At 39.4% G+C, this 15,300-nt stretch overlaps 1 long non-coding RNA gene across 2 annotated transcripts in view; it reads left to right on the plus strand.

Annotated features, from left to right (window-relative positions):
• The first annotated feature begins 209 nt into the window (after positions 1-209).
• The window catches only part of LOC136870315 (uncharacterized), a 36,095-nt gene continuing 21,004 nt past the window's right edge, over positions 210-15,300 (plus strand). For both annotated transcript variants that reach the window (XR_011018017.1, XR_010859755.2), the window contains exons 1-3: positions 210-316; positions 2,403-2,530; positions 9,909-10,037. This is a non-coding gene — a long non-coding RNA (uncharacterized lncRNA). The remainder of the gene's footprint in view (positions 317-2,402; positions 2,531-9,908; positions 10,038-15,300) is intronic.

Here is a 15,300-nt window from a genome sequence, read left to right on the forward strand (position 1 = left end):
AATAATTTATTTTCGTCTCTGTGGGTAACGATGGGTAGATTGCGTACAGTTAATTGGAAACAAAACCATAGCAATACAATTTCGCCTTTGCATATTAGAAATATCGTGTCATTGCAAAAATCATGTGTGGAAGATTCCGTTGTAGCAGAGTGACGCTCATCTATGCTCGAGTTTGGTTGTTACGTCATCACACTTCCATCAGTTGAATACAGACGGCTGACCCGTCTGGTGGTCATGTAGGCAACGTTGTGTTCTGTTATTTGACTTGAAGAAACGAGACATAAGTAAGCCTACTCCACTGTTGTAACAGATACAAGTAAGATATTTCATAGTACATAATGTTACTAGGATTTTGTTGTACGGAAATTGGTTAGTATTTTTGTAAATAGTTCAAGAAATTGTTTCATGAAACAGTAGAATAGAAAGGCTGTGTTGGTTGTACGGAAGAATTTGTTTAGAAATCATTATTCATGCTGACAATTACGTATTCATAGTTATTAATTTGTTATCGATCCTAGCAGGATGAGGGAATGGCATTTAATGGGGTGGCCACTGGTTGAAATTAACCCAAGAACGACCGTTCGTGGAGTGAAATATTGTCAATGTAGTGTTATTATTTATCAAGAAACAATGAGCACGTGAATTTTGGGCGTTGCTGGTGTGAAATCTATGTCGGAATAATGGAAATTGGTAAACTGGCGATGGAACAATCGAGATAATATTGAGTGAGTTTGGTATTGGTAGCGTAGTTGCGATCCAAACTTGCTACACAACTTCTTTCGAATGTTTTATCAACATTTTCGAAGGGTTGGGCGAATAGTAATGTAGGAATAACTGTATTTGGAGAGAAGTCCGAACTGATTGTACTCGGAAAGTTTGAATAGGACTTCTTGTTAGGAAAAGTGCGTCCTAAAACTAAAATCTTGAGCATCAAATATGAGTTTCCGATTCGTATCGACATTAATGACCCATAAGTGAAGCATGTGCAGAACACTATATAGGCCTACGTAGGTAAACGGTGCCTATGAATGGGGGGGGAATTTGAAGAGGAAAGCTATGAGACAGTGAGGATTGTTTATTACACGAGAACCTTGGTTTTCGAAACTCACTGTTAATTGATATTGGCTCTAGGCAACATGGAGAGAAACACAGTGAGTATAAGAATTATTAGAACATTACATAGTTGTACTGAAAGGGCAATATATCTCCGTGACATATCCGTAACTTTAGGTATCATACAGGGTTATTCAGCGAAGGTGTCCACTTCAAATAACTCATGAACCGTTAAAGATAGTCCTATTCTGTTTTCACTTTCAGTAATGTTACAAAGGGGCTCATAATAAGACTACTTTTAAAGGGTGCAATATCTTCTTATATAAGGATACCAACAACTTACTTTTTTGTTTTAAGTGGAACTCCGCTGTTTCTTACACGTAGCTTTAAACTTAAAAATATTATGAATTCAAGACCGTAATTATTTTGAAAGTCGAACCAGTAGGCCTACTTCTCGAGAAGTAATGTATTCAAACGTGCTTCATTTACCAGCGAGTTTTGTCCTGTTCTCTTCGCGCCACTACATACGGAACATGAGCTAGTCTTTGGCATACAGAATTCCTTCACCTAGAAATTTGCTCTGTGTCCACACACACACGGTGATAGAATTGCATGATTTAACACCTTTCGTATTGTCGTGCGTCAACAGGTAAAGAAGGTGCAACGGCTTCTATGGGACATATTATCTGGACGTGGTATTAAACCACACATGATCGAACGAGCGAGCTGCGCGGCACGAGCAACTGATAGTTTGTGGTTGGGGGACACCCCTGAAGATGATTTTCTATGGCTTGCCATTTTCACACTAGAAAAACGCTGGGTTTGTTCTTTAAGACCAAGGGCGCTGTCTTCCCAGTCCTAGCGATTTCCTATCCAATCTTCGCCGAAAACCGACCGGAATTAGTGCGAACATTACAAAAACAGATTAATAGGATAAACAAAAATATCAAGGATAATTTTCATTGCACTCAATGTTTGGTAGAAATGGTGGTAGTGGAAGTATTATTTTAAGAAGTACAAGTACCGGTAAAACAAATGGACAATCGCTCCTTAACACTAATGGGAAGGGAAAAAAAGGAAAATTTTCGATCCTTCGAAGAATGAACAAAAGGAAGAGAACGGCCGTGAAAATGACTCCCTAAGCTCCTCAAACCCAATACAGTTGCTAATTTCGAATCATTCTGAAGTTGAAAGTTGTGTTTTATTCTTTCCCTCACCGCTCCTTAATCACCTTTTCCATCTAAAAGTGAATTCCCAATTACATTGCAACACGCAGATGAAATTGTCATTGGTCGATTATTTTGATAGGACGATCATTTATACTCTGTTCTAATTGATTCCTTTTACAGTATGCCATATGCCAGACTCCACCCAGTTGGGAAGAAATGTTTTCAAATGAGTTGTATGCAGCTCCGGCATCTGCTTTGGCTGGACTGAAGGCGTAGGTGCACAGTTTTCTTCACACGCATCCTGTAAGGTAAGTGTGCAGACACTGTAATATCTCGAACGTAGTGTATTGATCAGTGACAAATTCTAGCAGGGTAATTGATTTCATAACTATAAGATACCTTTTTAAAACACGACTTCGAGATGATCGACAATACTTGCGTACTTTATTTAGCGGGCGTGTTCGGCTCGCCTGGTACAGAACTTTCTATTTGACTCCCGTGGGCGACTTGCCCGTCTGGATGTGAAACCTGGTTCGGCACATAGCCTACTCCTGTCGAAAACACCAAGGGATCTGCTGAAGGCTTTACTTCACCATTCGACGACCGAATCGCCATGAACAGCATCGTATGCAGTTTCTCCATTTGAAGATGGTGGAGAGGTTTAAAGCTGAATCGAGACTTTTAACACCTCACCGGCCAACATTCTAATGCTGAAATGTTTCCATCTGCGGGACTTGAACCGCCTAACGTTGGTGGACTAATCGAATACTGAGTTTGATTAAATATCTGTCATACATGTGATTTATTTTATCGCACAATGCTAAGCGTTTTTATATTGGTATTTAATTGAATAGCCCTTCGCGAAAAAGCTTTAATTTAGCGGGCTTGTTTAGAATATTAAAATTCATAAAATAATGTTTCGAGTTTAATGGGAAAAGAGAGCGGTTAGTTCTCCGTTCCTAAAATGACATGCTTCAGACATGATCTTTGCGGGAATGTCAAATATAAACATGGAACTACCTCAAGTAGGGGGTCCTGTTAAACTTCCAGTGCCGTGCGGTGAACACATTCGTTACCCGAGCTACAAACACTTAAGAAGAAACAAGCAATCGCACCCTCACCACTCTCTAAAACCAACATTATTATTTTATAAACTCGCTCTACACATAAGTGGAAATATAACAAGCAAACAGACCAGACACATGAATAAATATTTTTTTGCTAGTGGCGTTACGTTGCCCCGATGCAGATAGGTCTTGCGGCGACGATGGGATAGGAAAGGCCTAGGAGTGGGAAGGAAGCGGCCGTGGCCTTAATGCACAGCCTGGTGTGAAAATGGGAAACCACGGGCAATGTAGGTATTAAAGAACTTAAAAAATTGACTTACTTGAATAAGAATATTTTCAACAACATACTCGCACATATTGCGAAATTGATATTTACGGCAGTGACGGCACCATCATAACTTAAGCTGATTTTTAAACAGTGTACTTACAGTTTCACCCGCTGAAGCTTCATAATAGTACAGTCATTGTTTTCACAGAAATGTACTGGTATTAACTTGTTATTTTTTACTTAGAAAGTGCAGCCTAAACTTCATGAGCAAAAAATTTAGGAGGTATTTTTCCGTCACCCAAGTTTTACAGTTTCAGTCGCTTACTGAACTTAGGTAGGCGTACAGGGAGAACATGCCTCACGACGTATGCCACAAAACTGGTGAAAACTATACCTATAATTCAATAGGAACGCTACAAAAATTCACAATGTACCATCATTACAGGCAAACCCACTCGTACACAGCAAATGAACACAACATTCTTGTACTTCGTGCTTGGCAACTAAATATTTTTCCGCGTGCATCGAAAAACATACTCTACACGTGCCATCAATGAATCGCTCCCAAAAACTTCATCCATACCGAAATCCAAAAATAAACATTTTATTACAATTGATTTTATAAAATGGTTATTTTTATTAGCAAGACCAAGTACAAGTAGGTAGCTTTACTGTTTTTTCTTCTAGCCTCTGGTGTGTGGCCCTGAACACTTTAAGTGTTAACTATTAGAACTAACACGTATAGTTGGGGACAAAACATAACGACCTCGCCTCACACCACTACCCTCCAGCGGCAACCTGGTGCCTATTAGGGGCTAATAGGATTTAGTACGTCTGCCGTAGTCAGTGGTTGCCGGACAATTGCGGTCACGGACATTTGCGGTCGCTGAGATAAACTTGTGCCCACTCACAGAAATTCCCTAGTTGTCGCAGGACATTTGCGGTCACTGCAGCTCAGTCTCGGCGTATCCCCGCTAACCTACCTGAGCACCTGCTCGCTCCTTGCAGATCAACATTCTTTTCTCGCGGGCATTATTTACCGATTGATACCTTCAGCCACAAACACCATTCTATACCGAAACTTCCTGGTGTGATTACTGTATTTACTATTGTGTGCTGTAATGGAGTTGACAGTTACTAGTCAGGAAAATCTTTGTGCACTTTACAAACGTTGTATGTACAGAAAATATAGGGAGAGTCAACCTGTTAACGTCACCTGAGTGTGTCTGAAGGAGAAGAACAAGTGTAAAGGAGGGCTGAGGACAAGAGGCGCGAAGAAATGATTCATACCGTCGTTCATCAGCGTGGACCACCTGAAGAAGCGGCCTTCACAGTGAAAAAGCAAGTTCAAGATGGAAATAAGAGAGCAAGAGAAGTGACTCCACTATCACAGATTTACGTGCAGAAGTTGCGTGATCTGCATAACAGGGGCTACGACTTTGTCACTGACATGCCAGCTCAAGAAACCTTAAAAAGAACGATGTGTCGGCAACGAAATCATGTACGCGGACTTCAGGTAGAGCCAAAAACAAGTGCTCGGATAATTATTCTTAATGAAGAGACGTTAAGGATGAATAATGGCAGACCGTTTCGTTCAGCTGACGACGGCATAGGCTAAAGAATTATGATTTTTAGTGCCGAAAAAGGTAGAGAAAGTCTTAGACATTATGCGCTTTTTTTTTTTTTTTTTTTTTTTATACGTTCGAGAGTTGCAGCAAACAGTTCGCCCAGATATATACCATTCACGCAGACCTTGGAGGCCGGAGTGATGAAAGCAACGTTTATCCAGTCGTCTTTGCGTTCCTGCCAAACAAAAAGAAAGAAACTTATATTCGTTTATTTCACCTTATCTTGGAAGCGGTTCCATCAATGGAATCCTAAGAAAATCACTAATGGCTTCGAAGCAGCTACGATATCAGCCCTACGAGAATTATTTCCGTCAGCAGAGTTAAGTGGCTGTTTCTTTCATATGAAGCAATGTCTGTGCGGAAAAGTACAGGAACTTGGCCTGACGAGCGAATACAAGGAGAACGAAGATATACGTCTGCACATCCGAATGTGCGCTGCTCTGGCATTTTTGAAGCCAAATGACGTCAGTGAGGGATGGCTGGTCATACATTCTCATGCTCCTTCTACAGAAAAACTTAACTGGATTCTTCGACAAATCTGTACATGTATGGCTTGAAAACAGCGAGATACCAATCACTGTGTGGATCTGTTACAAAAAAGCGATATCGAACAACAAATGCTGTAGAGGGATGGCATCACAAGATCAACTCTTTAGTTGGAAATCCACATCCTCGGTTGGACGATTTGGTGGTTTGTTTAAAGAAGGAAGCAGAAGCGACGAACTGCATGTACCTGAAACTGGAGCTCCATCTTGAAGGTAAGAGGAGAAAGACGAAACATGTGAAGAAAGACGGCAGGATTGAAAGAATTCCTAAGAAATATGAAGAAACTAGCGACAGCAGGTCCTGCTTAAAGGTAGAAAATCTTGCACAGAAAATCTTGCGTAATCTTCTTGCTGCTTTAGGTACTCCTAATGTAAATAGGTACAGTATGTACAAAGGAACAAAATTATAACGACGCTTACCTAAAGCCGACAAAAATAATTTACGAAGCCTAGTTACAGCTGATTTTAAACACGCGAAAATGATTGTATTAAAATCATTTTGCCAGTCCAAAGCCCGGATAAAGTATGATACTAATCAGCATTTTAAAACATATAATTTACTGTCGTCCAAATTATTGTATGTACTCGAGTTTGGAGGTTTTGACCCCCTGCGGGTAGGGGACACAGACGAAGAATACATCCACGGAACCCCCTGACTGTCGTAAGAGGTGACTAAAAGGGTCCCGGGGGCTCACGACTTGGAAGCGTGGATTGGCAGGATCGAACTCGCCAAGCTGAGGCCAGAAGACCAGCGCCTCAACTGAGCCACTGAGTCCGGCATTTCTAATTCTTTCCCATCCCATTTTCTCCGAAAAATATGTTAAAGTGACGTTAGACTACCATAATTAATTAATTAAATAAATAAAATAAATTTGAATTAATTAACGAAGGATTAACTTTTGTTTTTTCTAAAAATGAAGGACTGGTGCAGAATAAAACAGTGTCTCTTGTACCCTGGCCGACCTTTAATTATTCCACCATAAATAAATATGAAACTTATTTTTTGAATTAGCCTCTGATGTTTGTATATAAAATACACTTTGTGCTGTTTAAATATCAATTATGCCAGCTTGTATATCTGCGAGAATGTTTATATCGTAGTAGCCACGAGACCTTTTCGCGGTGTTGGTGATTACTGTTTTTGTGAGAAAGTAAAACGGTGTCACCATCCTCCCTTAAAACTAACCAGAAAAGAAAGTCGAATAGATCCGACACTCTTTTAGGGAAAAAGAAGGGAAAAGCCACGAAGCACGTGAAAATGTAAGACTGTCTGGGCTTGGCAAATATCGTACCGTTCGAGTCGGAAGAGAACAAGAGTTGACCAAGAGAGGACGGATAGGAAATAGAATAGAGTATACTTTTTATCATCTAAAGAACTCGATGTTACCAAAAACATGACATGGCTTGTTCTCCTTCAGACACACCCAGGTGACGATTTCATGTTGACTTTCCCTATAGGCCTACTTTATGTACATATAACCATTTGCCTTATTAGTAACTGTCAAATACATTACAGCTTACAACAGTAAATAATTACACCAGGAAGTTTCGATATAGAATTGTGTTTGTGTCTGAAGGTATCAGTCTCTAAATAATGCCCGCGAAAGAAAAATGTTGATCTGCAAGGAGCGAGCAGGAGATCAGGCAGGTTAGCGGGGATATCCCGAGATTAAACTAATGAGACCCACCCCCTGCTGCAGTGACCGCAAATGTCCTGTGACAATTGGGGAATTTCTGTGACTGGGGACAAATTTATCTCATTGACCGCAAATGTCCGTGATTTTGTGATGACCGCAATTGTCCGTGACCGCAAATGTCCGGACACCGTCAGAGTTGACAAATCGTCTACCTCATTAGCACCAAACGAGCCAGAGCAGGAATAAAACCTATTTATGGAACCTATTTGTCATTTCGATGTAAACTGAATTATTATTATTATTATTATTATTATTGCTCGGGAATTTAGACATGAAAAAAATGTTAATATTGTATTATGCGATATAAAGTAGGTTATGAGGTAACGATGGGCGACCCATTAATACTAAAACGCAAACTTAAACGACCCATAAACTGGACTAGTTCAGTGATAGTGCGACGGGGTAGTAACCCGAAGTCGGGAGGTGCCGTGGGTTCAAATCCCACCGGCTGTTCTTAAAATAATTTCTGTAGTTTTCCATTTCACGTAAATGCTAGAACATTATAAGGCTGAAATAGCCACATGAATAATAATAATAATAATAAAAAAATGAAATATCGTATGGCTTTTAGTGTCGGGATATCCCAGGACGGGTTCGAGTCGCCAGGTGCAGGTCTTTCTATTTGAAGCCTGTAGGCAACCTGCGCGTCGTGATGAGGATGAAATGACGATGAAGACAACACATACACCCAGCTCCCGTGCCATGGGAATTAACCAATTGAGGTTAAACCCGGGACCCTCTGAACCGAAGGCTAGTATGCTGACCGTTCAGCCAACGAGTCGGAAATAATAATAATAATAAATAATTTCCTGCTGTTTTCATATAATTGTTAACAGAATGAATGTTCAAATTACCTAATTTTATCCCACCAACAGGCTGCACAGTTTGTAATGTAAATATTTTTAAAAGTGAAAATAATATTCTATTCATACTGAATGAAGAGACAACTGAATTATTAAATATTCATAATTGCTATAATTATTGGCTCCTCCGTGGCCCAGACGGTAGCCTCTGACAGTTAAGGGAAATCAATACCATTTAAGGCGTTAACTCCCACTTTAGTGTGTTTTGCAAACCATAAAAAGTTTCAAATAGGTTGGATTATTATTTATTTTATTTTTACTATCCATAAATATTTGCCGGCCCCGTGGTATAGGGGTAGCGTGCCTGCCTCTCACCCGGAGGCCCCGGGTTCAATTCCCGACCAGGACAGGGATTTTTACCTGGACCCGAGGGCTGGTGCGAGGTCCATTCAGCCTACGTGATTAGAATTAAGGAGCTAACTGACGGTGAGATAGCGGCCCCGTTCTAGAAAGCCAAGAATAACGGCCGAGAGGATTTGTCATGCTGACCAGACGACACCTCATAATATGCAGGCCTTCAGGCTGAGCAGCGGTCGCTCGGTAGGCCAATGCCCTTCAAGGGCTGTAGTGCCATGGGGAGGGGGGTCCATAAATACTTGTAAAATGGAAAAATACATTTAATTTGACGTATGGATCCCCAGAAAAGCTAGTTATTATTATTATTATTATTAATAATAACAAACACATTGCAGTTGGCAACAGGTGGCAGTGGTCACTTATATTAGTGTGATAATAAAGTAAAGTTCAAATATAATTACCCAACTACTACTACTACAACAAGCAATTCCAAACAAAGAAATATTACAAGAAATACTACTAGTTTAACATTTTAAATCCAGTATCATCATATACCGGTACATAAAGATTAACCATTAATCCATTATATTTCTTCTGATTAAAATTTTACCTTAATCTTCGTCGTCGTCGTCGTCGTCATCTTCCTCTTCAGAACCAGAAGAATCTATTAGTTGTATACAAATCTTCTCATTGTCAAAAATGGACTGAATGTTCTTGTAGCTATTTTGTCCACGTGGCTGATGTAATTTCTCCACTTTTCAGGTGTCACGAGCATACAGGCTTCCTTCAGTGATTGAATAATTTCTTAGATTTTGTGACGTGGTCTTTTTATCTCCGCCCACACCTTCTCAATGGGACTGAAATGCAGTGGTATGTGCAAGACTGTGTCCATAACTGGCTTACAATTGGTCTACAACATACTTCTTTTTTCTTTCTCCAATAGGCGTGTTCTCCATAATAATTTCGAGGAGTACTTGTATAACACGAACAGGATGAGGAACAGGAATAGTTTTAGCGATCATATATTGAAGGATTCGATTTTTTTCCCAGGATTGATTGGGTTTAGGGTTAAATACACGGCCGTGGTAGGAGGCATTATCCACAACTATTACAGATGGTCCTTCTAAGCGTCATAGTATCTCCTCTTTACCGTAGTAATACAGATTCCTGCCTCTTCCGATGCTAAATTATTTAAATTTTTACCAGTTATAACACCGCCATTCCCTAAAACACCTCTAAGAAATGTTTAATGTTCCTCACCAAATCACTGTTTGTTTTCGTAATTTAACACCTCTGCCAATCACACTTTTGTCACTTTTAGTTGGAGTTCTTGGTGAAGAAGAGGAAGAAGGTCCAGACAGCTGATTTAATTCTGCTTCGTTACACCGTGATTCTTCATTTACCCACGGCCAGAAGAATACAGACATATTACTGCTGTTGCGCTAAACTGGTAAGTTATAAATATAGCAAATATCAGTTATTTCATATCTTACTATTAATAATGCTCACTAGGTCACTGCACTGCACTCGGCATGAAGAAGAAAGAGTCAAGACTGAAGAGAGTGGTTTGGCAACCTCTCCATAGCAAGCAAGGATCACATGGAGCTCATTATCTGAGCAGGGTGCAGGGTGGGATTTACAGCTGGCTTCCAGCAAATACAGTAGAGATCTCTACTGTATTTGCTTCCAGGTCGCTTCCAAGATCTGAGGTCGTCATGTTTTGTCCTCAACTATACCCAAAGCTAGCTGCTATATCGCCGTAAGACGCTGTGAATCTCGAGCGAGGCCAACAGCCATTACACTGCCTCCCCAAGAGAAGGTGGCTTGCAAGTGCAAACATCAAGCAAGAGATTTGAATTTCGCGCTGCCAAAGAAACCATGCTCGCTGGAGAGACCTGGAGTGCTGTAGAGCGAACGGGTTATCGAGACCGCTGTACTTGGCCTTGACTTGGCTGTTCGCAGTTTGTTTTAACTTGATAACGGAACGTTCTAAGGAATAAGACAATGTAAATACAAAATCATTTGCGCCAGCAACGCTGGGGTAGCTGGGATTCAGTGCATGTCACTGTAAAACTTCATCGATCTTCGAGACAAGGGCCACATTCAAATGCATTGTTTGGAATGGCCTACCGTGCAGAAACGTAAATTTAAACGTACTATTTTTAAATAAAGGCCTTATTTAAGATTATTTTTGAAAAAGTTAATAGTTTTTAGTAAGAAACTTGTTTGGTTTAATCGACCTGGGGTAGCGTCAACCTTTACTCCTAAGGCTGGAACTGTTCAAGAATGGAGGACGTCAGCGGCAGTGACTAGAACTCGAACAGGGGTATTCATAGGAAGTACAGTACTACAGGAACGCATGCCGCTGCGTAGCATTCGTTTAAATAGGTCAGATAACGTCACCCATTTCAAAATCAATCAAATCAAAATCTCTTTATTTGCACATGAGGTGTCTACCTCGGTGGCAAATGGTACACTAAAATACATTATTGTCAAGCACTAAATATTAAATTAACAAGAGAAGAAAATTTTCCTATAATACAATATTATACAATTTACGCTAACAATTTTTTCTATTAAACACACAGCTCATCCTTAATAAATTTATATTGTTTACAAAATTCTACTTATAATATCTCCTGTACTACTTACAAATATAGTCAACTGATATACAGTATTTGGAATTACTTCAAATGATACTGTACGATTGGTATAAGATTAAAATTTACATTGCATTTATTTACTTTTTTTTTTTCTTTACCCATTCTGGAACCTAAGTAGCATAACGACCTGCTGCGTCTTAACCAGAGCCCCTTTTGCCACCACTTTTCAGAGTTCCTGAAGGGCCTTCACAGCAGGGGCGATTTCTCCGGGCATGCTACGCTTGCTGCGCAAGCGCAATATTTTTCTAAAGCAGGCGAGTTAAAAAATGCAATATGTACAGTACCGTATCTGTAATAGATCTGCAATTTACAAATCGCATGTTGCATATATCTTGGCGAGTCCAGCGAAGCTTGCTCGTGTCTTAGGAGCTTCAGCGGAGCTGTCGACACAGCGGGAAATGTATGCGCGCGCAGGTTTCTTTTCTCCAAGACCGATTGCAAGTTGTCACGTTTGTAATGTATAGTTGGAAGCTTTGGTCTGAGAGCTACAGATCTAGTGTGTTGTGTCAGTGAGTAGTGTACTGTAAGTTCCTGATCATCTATTCTGAATGATTTGACGTGCTGCAATGGGTTCCGAATCGTGCATTATTGACAGCTTGTTATCAAATCTATTTTCTCGGAGGACTATCCAAGAGAAAACAGATCCTGTCCGGCGCTGCCAGATTTAAAGATACAGCACAGGGAGAAAGATAGAGAATATGTACGTTCGTTCTCTGTATCTCAATATAATAATATGCACTGGTTGACAGGGTCCAAGAATATGAATAGACTGTTTTGCTGGCCGTGTTTACTATTTTCTGCTGATAACGGTGTATGGTGTAAAAGTGGCTTTGACGATTTGAACACCTTGACAGACATGAGAAATCTGCAAACGATATAAAGTGTTTCTTGCAGTTAAATAGCTTTGGGCGTACAAGGATCGACCACCAGCTGGATGAACAGAAACGCATCAGCGACCAATTTCATAATGAACAGGCAAAGAAAAATTGTGACATACTTAAACGACTGATCGATGCAGTGTGTTTTTTAGCAAAACAGGAACTACTATTTCGCGGACATGATGAGTCTACATCTTCCGTAAACAGAGGGAATTACATCGAACTACAAATTACAAGTGAATATGATCCTCTTCTGGCAGCTCATCTGAAAGACTCCACCATTTTTAGAGGGACGTCGCCTGCAATCCAAAATATTTTAATAGCAGAAATAAGTTCAGTAATTGTGAGAAGAATAAAGGAGGAGCTTAAACAAGCAACTTTTGTGGCAATAATGTTGGACGAAATGTCCGATATTATTAATAAGTCACAACTCTCTACTTTACTCCGTTTTGTAGATGAAAGTGGTGAAATTCAAGAGAGGTTTCTTGGTTTTGCTGACGTTAGTAAAGATCGCACTGCTGGAGCCCTCTTTAATAATGTTCGTGCTATTTTAAAAGAGTTCAGTTGTGAGGAAAAGATTGTGGCTCAAACATATGACGGTGCTGCTGTCTTAGCCGGTCATGTGAATGGGCTTAATAAACTACTTCAAGACCAGTATCAATATGCGACATTTGTGCATTGTTATAGCCACCTACTGAATTTAACACTACAGCAGTCTGCTTCAAAAATGAAAGAATGTACAATTTTCTTCCAAACTATGTCAGGACTTGCTGTTTTTTTTTTTTTTTTCAAAGTCTACAAAGAGAACAACTGCTCTTCGAGATTTTGTTCAGAAGTTGCCAAGAGTAGCACCAACGAGATGGAATTTTGCTTCACGTCTTATTACTACTATGAAGGAATATTATGATACGCTGGTGACAACTGGGATGAAGACACTACATTGAAAGCACAAGGATTTTTGTTCTTCTTACATCAGTTCAATACTAGATTGCTGGCAGTGTTCTCCAAGATTTTTTCATTCTCCAATACAGTGTTCAATATTTTACAAACAAAAAGTCTGGATATTCAGTACTGTGGCAAGAAGGTTGAGTAGCTCTTTTTAAATATCCAGTCTATGAGAGATGAAGATTTTGATAGTTTGTATGGACATGTTGAAACTGAAATTGATGTTTATGGAGGACAGCCGTGCTCTAAAAATCGAAGAATTAGTGATGAACCAGAAACATCAAAATACAAACGTCTATTCAATGAAATTATTGACAATGTACTTGTCCAAATAGGAGAGCGTATTAAATGCGTACAGAAATTTGTGTTCTTCTCGCTGTTGGATTGTGATTTGTTTGAGAAGCACAGAAATAGGTTTCCAGACAGTGATGTTACTGCCCTAGAAAAGACCTATGGTTCATTTTTCGACATTGTTCGCTTAAAAACTGAATTAAGTGTGATGTATTCACCTTCTGATTTTAAAGAGAAAAGTGTTTCAGACTTAATGCAGTTTATGCATGTTAATAAATTGTACATGGGTATGCCAGAAATTTTCAAGCTTATCAAACTTGTAGCAACAATTCCTGCTACTACATCCTCTGCAGAACGTTCTTTTTCAACACTGAGACGCATTAATACATATTGCAGATTGACTCAAGGTCAGGAGAGGCTATCATCATTAGCTATGTTGTCGATTGAAAAAGGATTGCTTGCAAAAATTAGATTACAGTCCTCTTTCTATGATGAAGTTACTGATGGTTTTGTAAAGAGAAGCCGCAGAGTAGCGTTTGTTTTCAAGTAGGAAGATCTAATAAATAGTTGCAATTTTTCTGTGTACATAGTTTGACGTTTACTTGTTTAAATTATATAATCACTGGCTTGTCATGATTTGTTAATAATTGTAAAATGTGTCTTTTATTCTTTTGGCCATTCTTGAAGGTGTGACGTAATCAGTTTGAATGCATGTTCTTGTAACCGATGATTAAAAGGTTCATGTGATTTAGTGATTATTGGGTTTATAAATTTTATTCATTCAGAACTATGAATGTCCCACCCCACCAACTTTCACGAATGGAAGAGCAAGCCTGACTTTCATGACCAGCATTCGCCCCTGCTTCACAGCTACCGTAACAGTCCCAGGGCCCTCGAAGTCCCCACTGTACTTCACCCCTACAGGCAGTCTCCTACTTTGGCTGTCCAACTCCTTAGACCAGGGGATGGAATTAATTTATTCACACACATTTTTTATTTATATTAACCTGCACTGGTCGAATGCCCTCTAACATTTCATTTATTTTCTCTGTTGCTGTTTATTCTCTTCTTGAATCTCTGTACAGATTTTGGAAAAAGATCAAACACTACCCCCCGGTAAACTGTTCCAATCCTTCACACCCTTCCCAATGAATGAAAATTTACCCCAATCGCTTCTGCTAAAATTCCTTCTAATTTTATATTTGTGGTCAGTCCTGCCGATATAATTATTTTCCAACTGAAGCCTCTCAGGATATCTCCCCATGCTGCTTCTCCTGTATAGGCTCTATATAATCCTATAAGTCTAGTTTTCTCCCTTCTGTTAAAGTTTCCCACCCTAGTTCCTTTAACATTTCTGATACACTACTCTTTCTCCTGAAATCCCCTGTTACAAATCTTGCTGCTTTCCTCTGCACACTATCTATTTCTTTTATTAGGTATTCTTGGTGAGGATCCCAAACACTGTTTGCATATTCCAATAATGGACGAACCATACTTAGGTAACTTTTCTCTTTTAATTCTTTGTTGCATCCTTTAAGTACCCTCATTATGACATGTAATGATCTGTATGCTTTCCCAACAATGTCATCCACATGACCCTTCCAGTGCAAATTACTTTCAAATCTTATACCTTTGTATTTGCACTTGCCATCTTTTGGGATAACTACCCCATCCAAAGTATATTCAAATTCAGTTTTAAAACTCCTGTTTGTAAATGTTGTAACAGTTGATTTGCCTCCATTAACCTTCATATTATTCTCTTCAACCCATTGTTGGATACTCTCAAGGTCCCTTTGTAATTCTGAACAATCCTCAATGGTATTTATTTCCCTATAAACAATTATGTCATCTGCATACAATCTTATTTTTGATGTTATATTATTCCCTAAATCATTTACGTATATTAAGAAAAGTAATGGACCGATTATACCACCCT

The sequence above is a fragment of the Anabrus simplex genome, chromosome 1 (assembly GCF_040414725.1).
Source record: "Anabrus simplex isolate iqAnaSimp1 chromosome 1, ASM4041472v1, whole genome shotgun sequence".
In the NCBI taxonomy this organism is placed as follows: domain Eukaryota; kingdom Metazoa; phylum Arthropoda; class Insecta; order Orthoptera; family Tettigoniidae; genus Anabrus; species Anabrus simplex.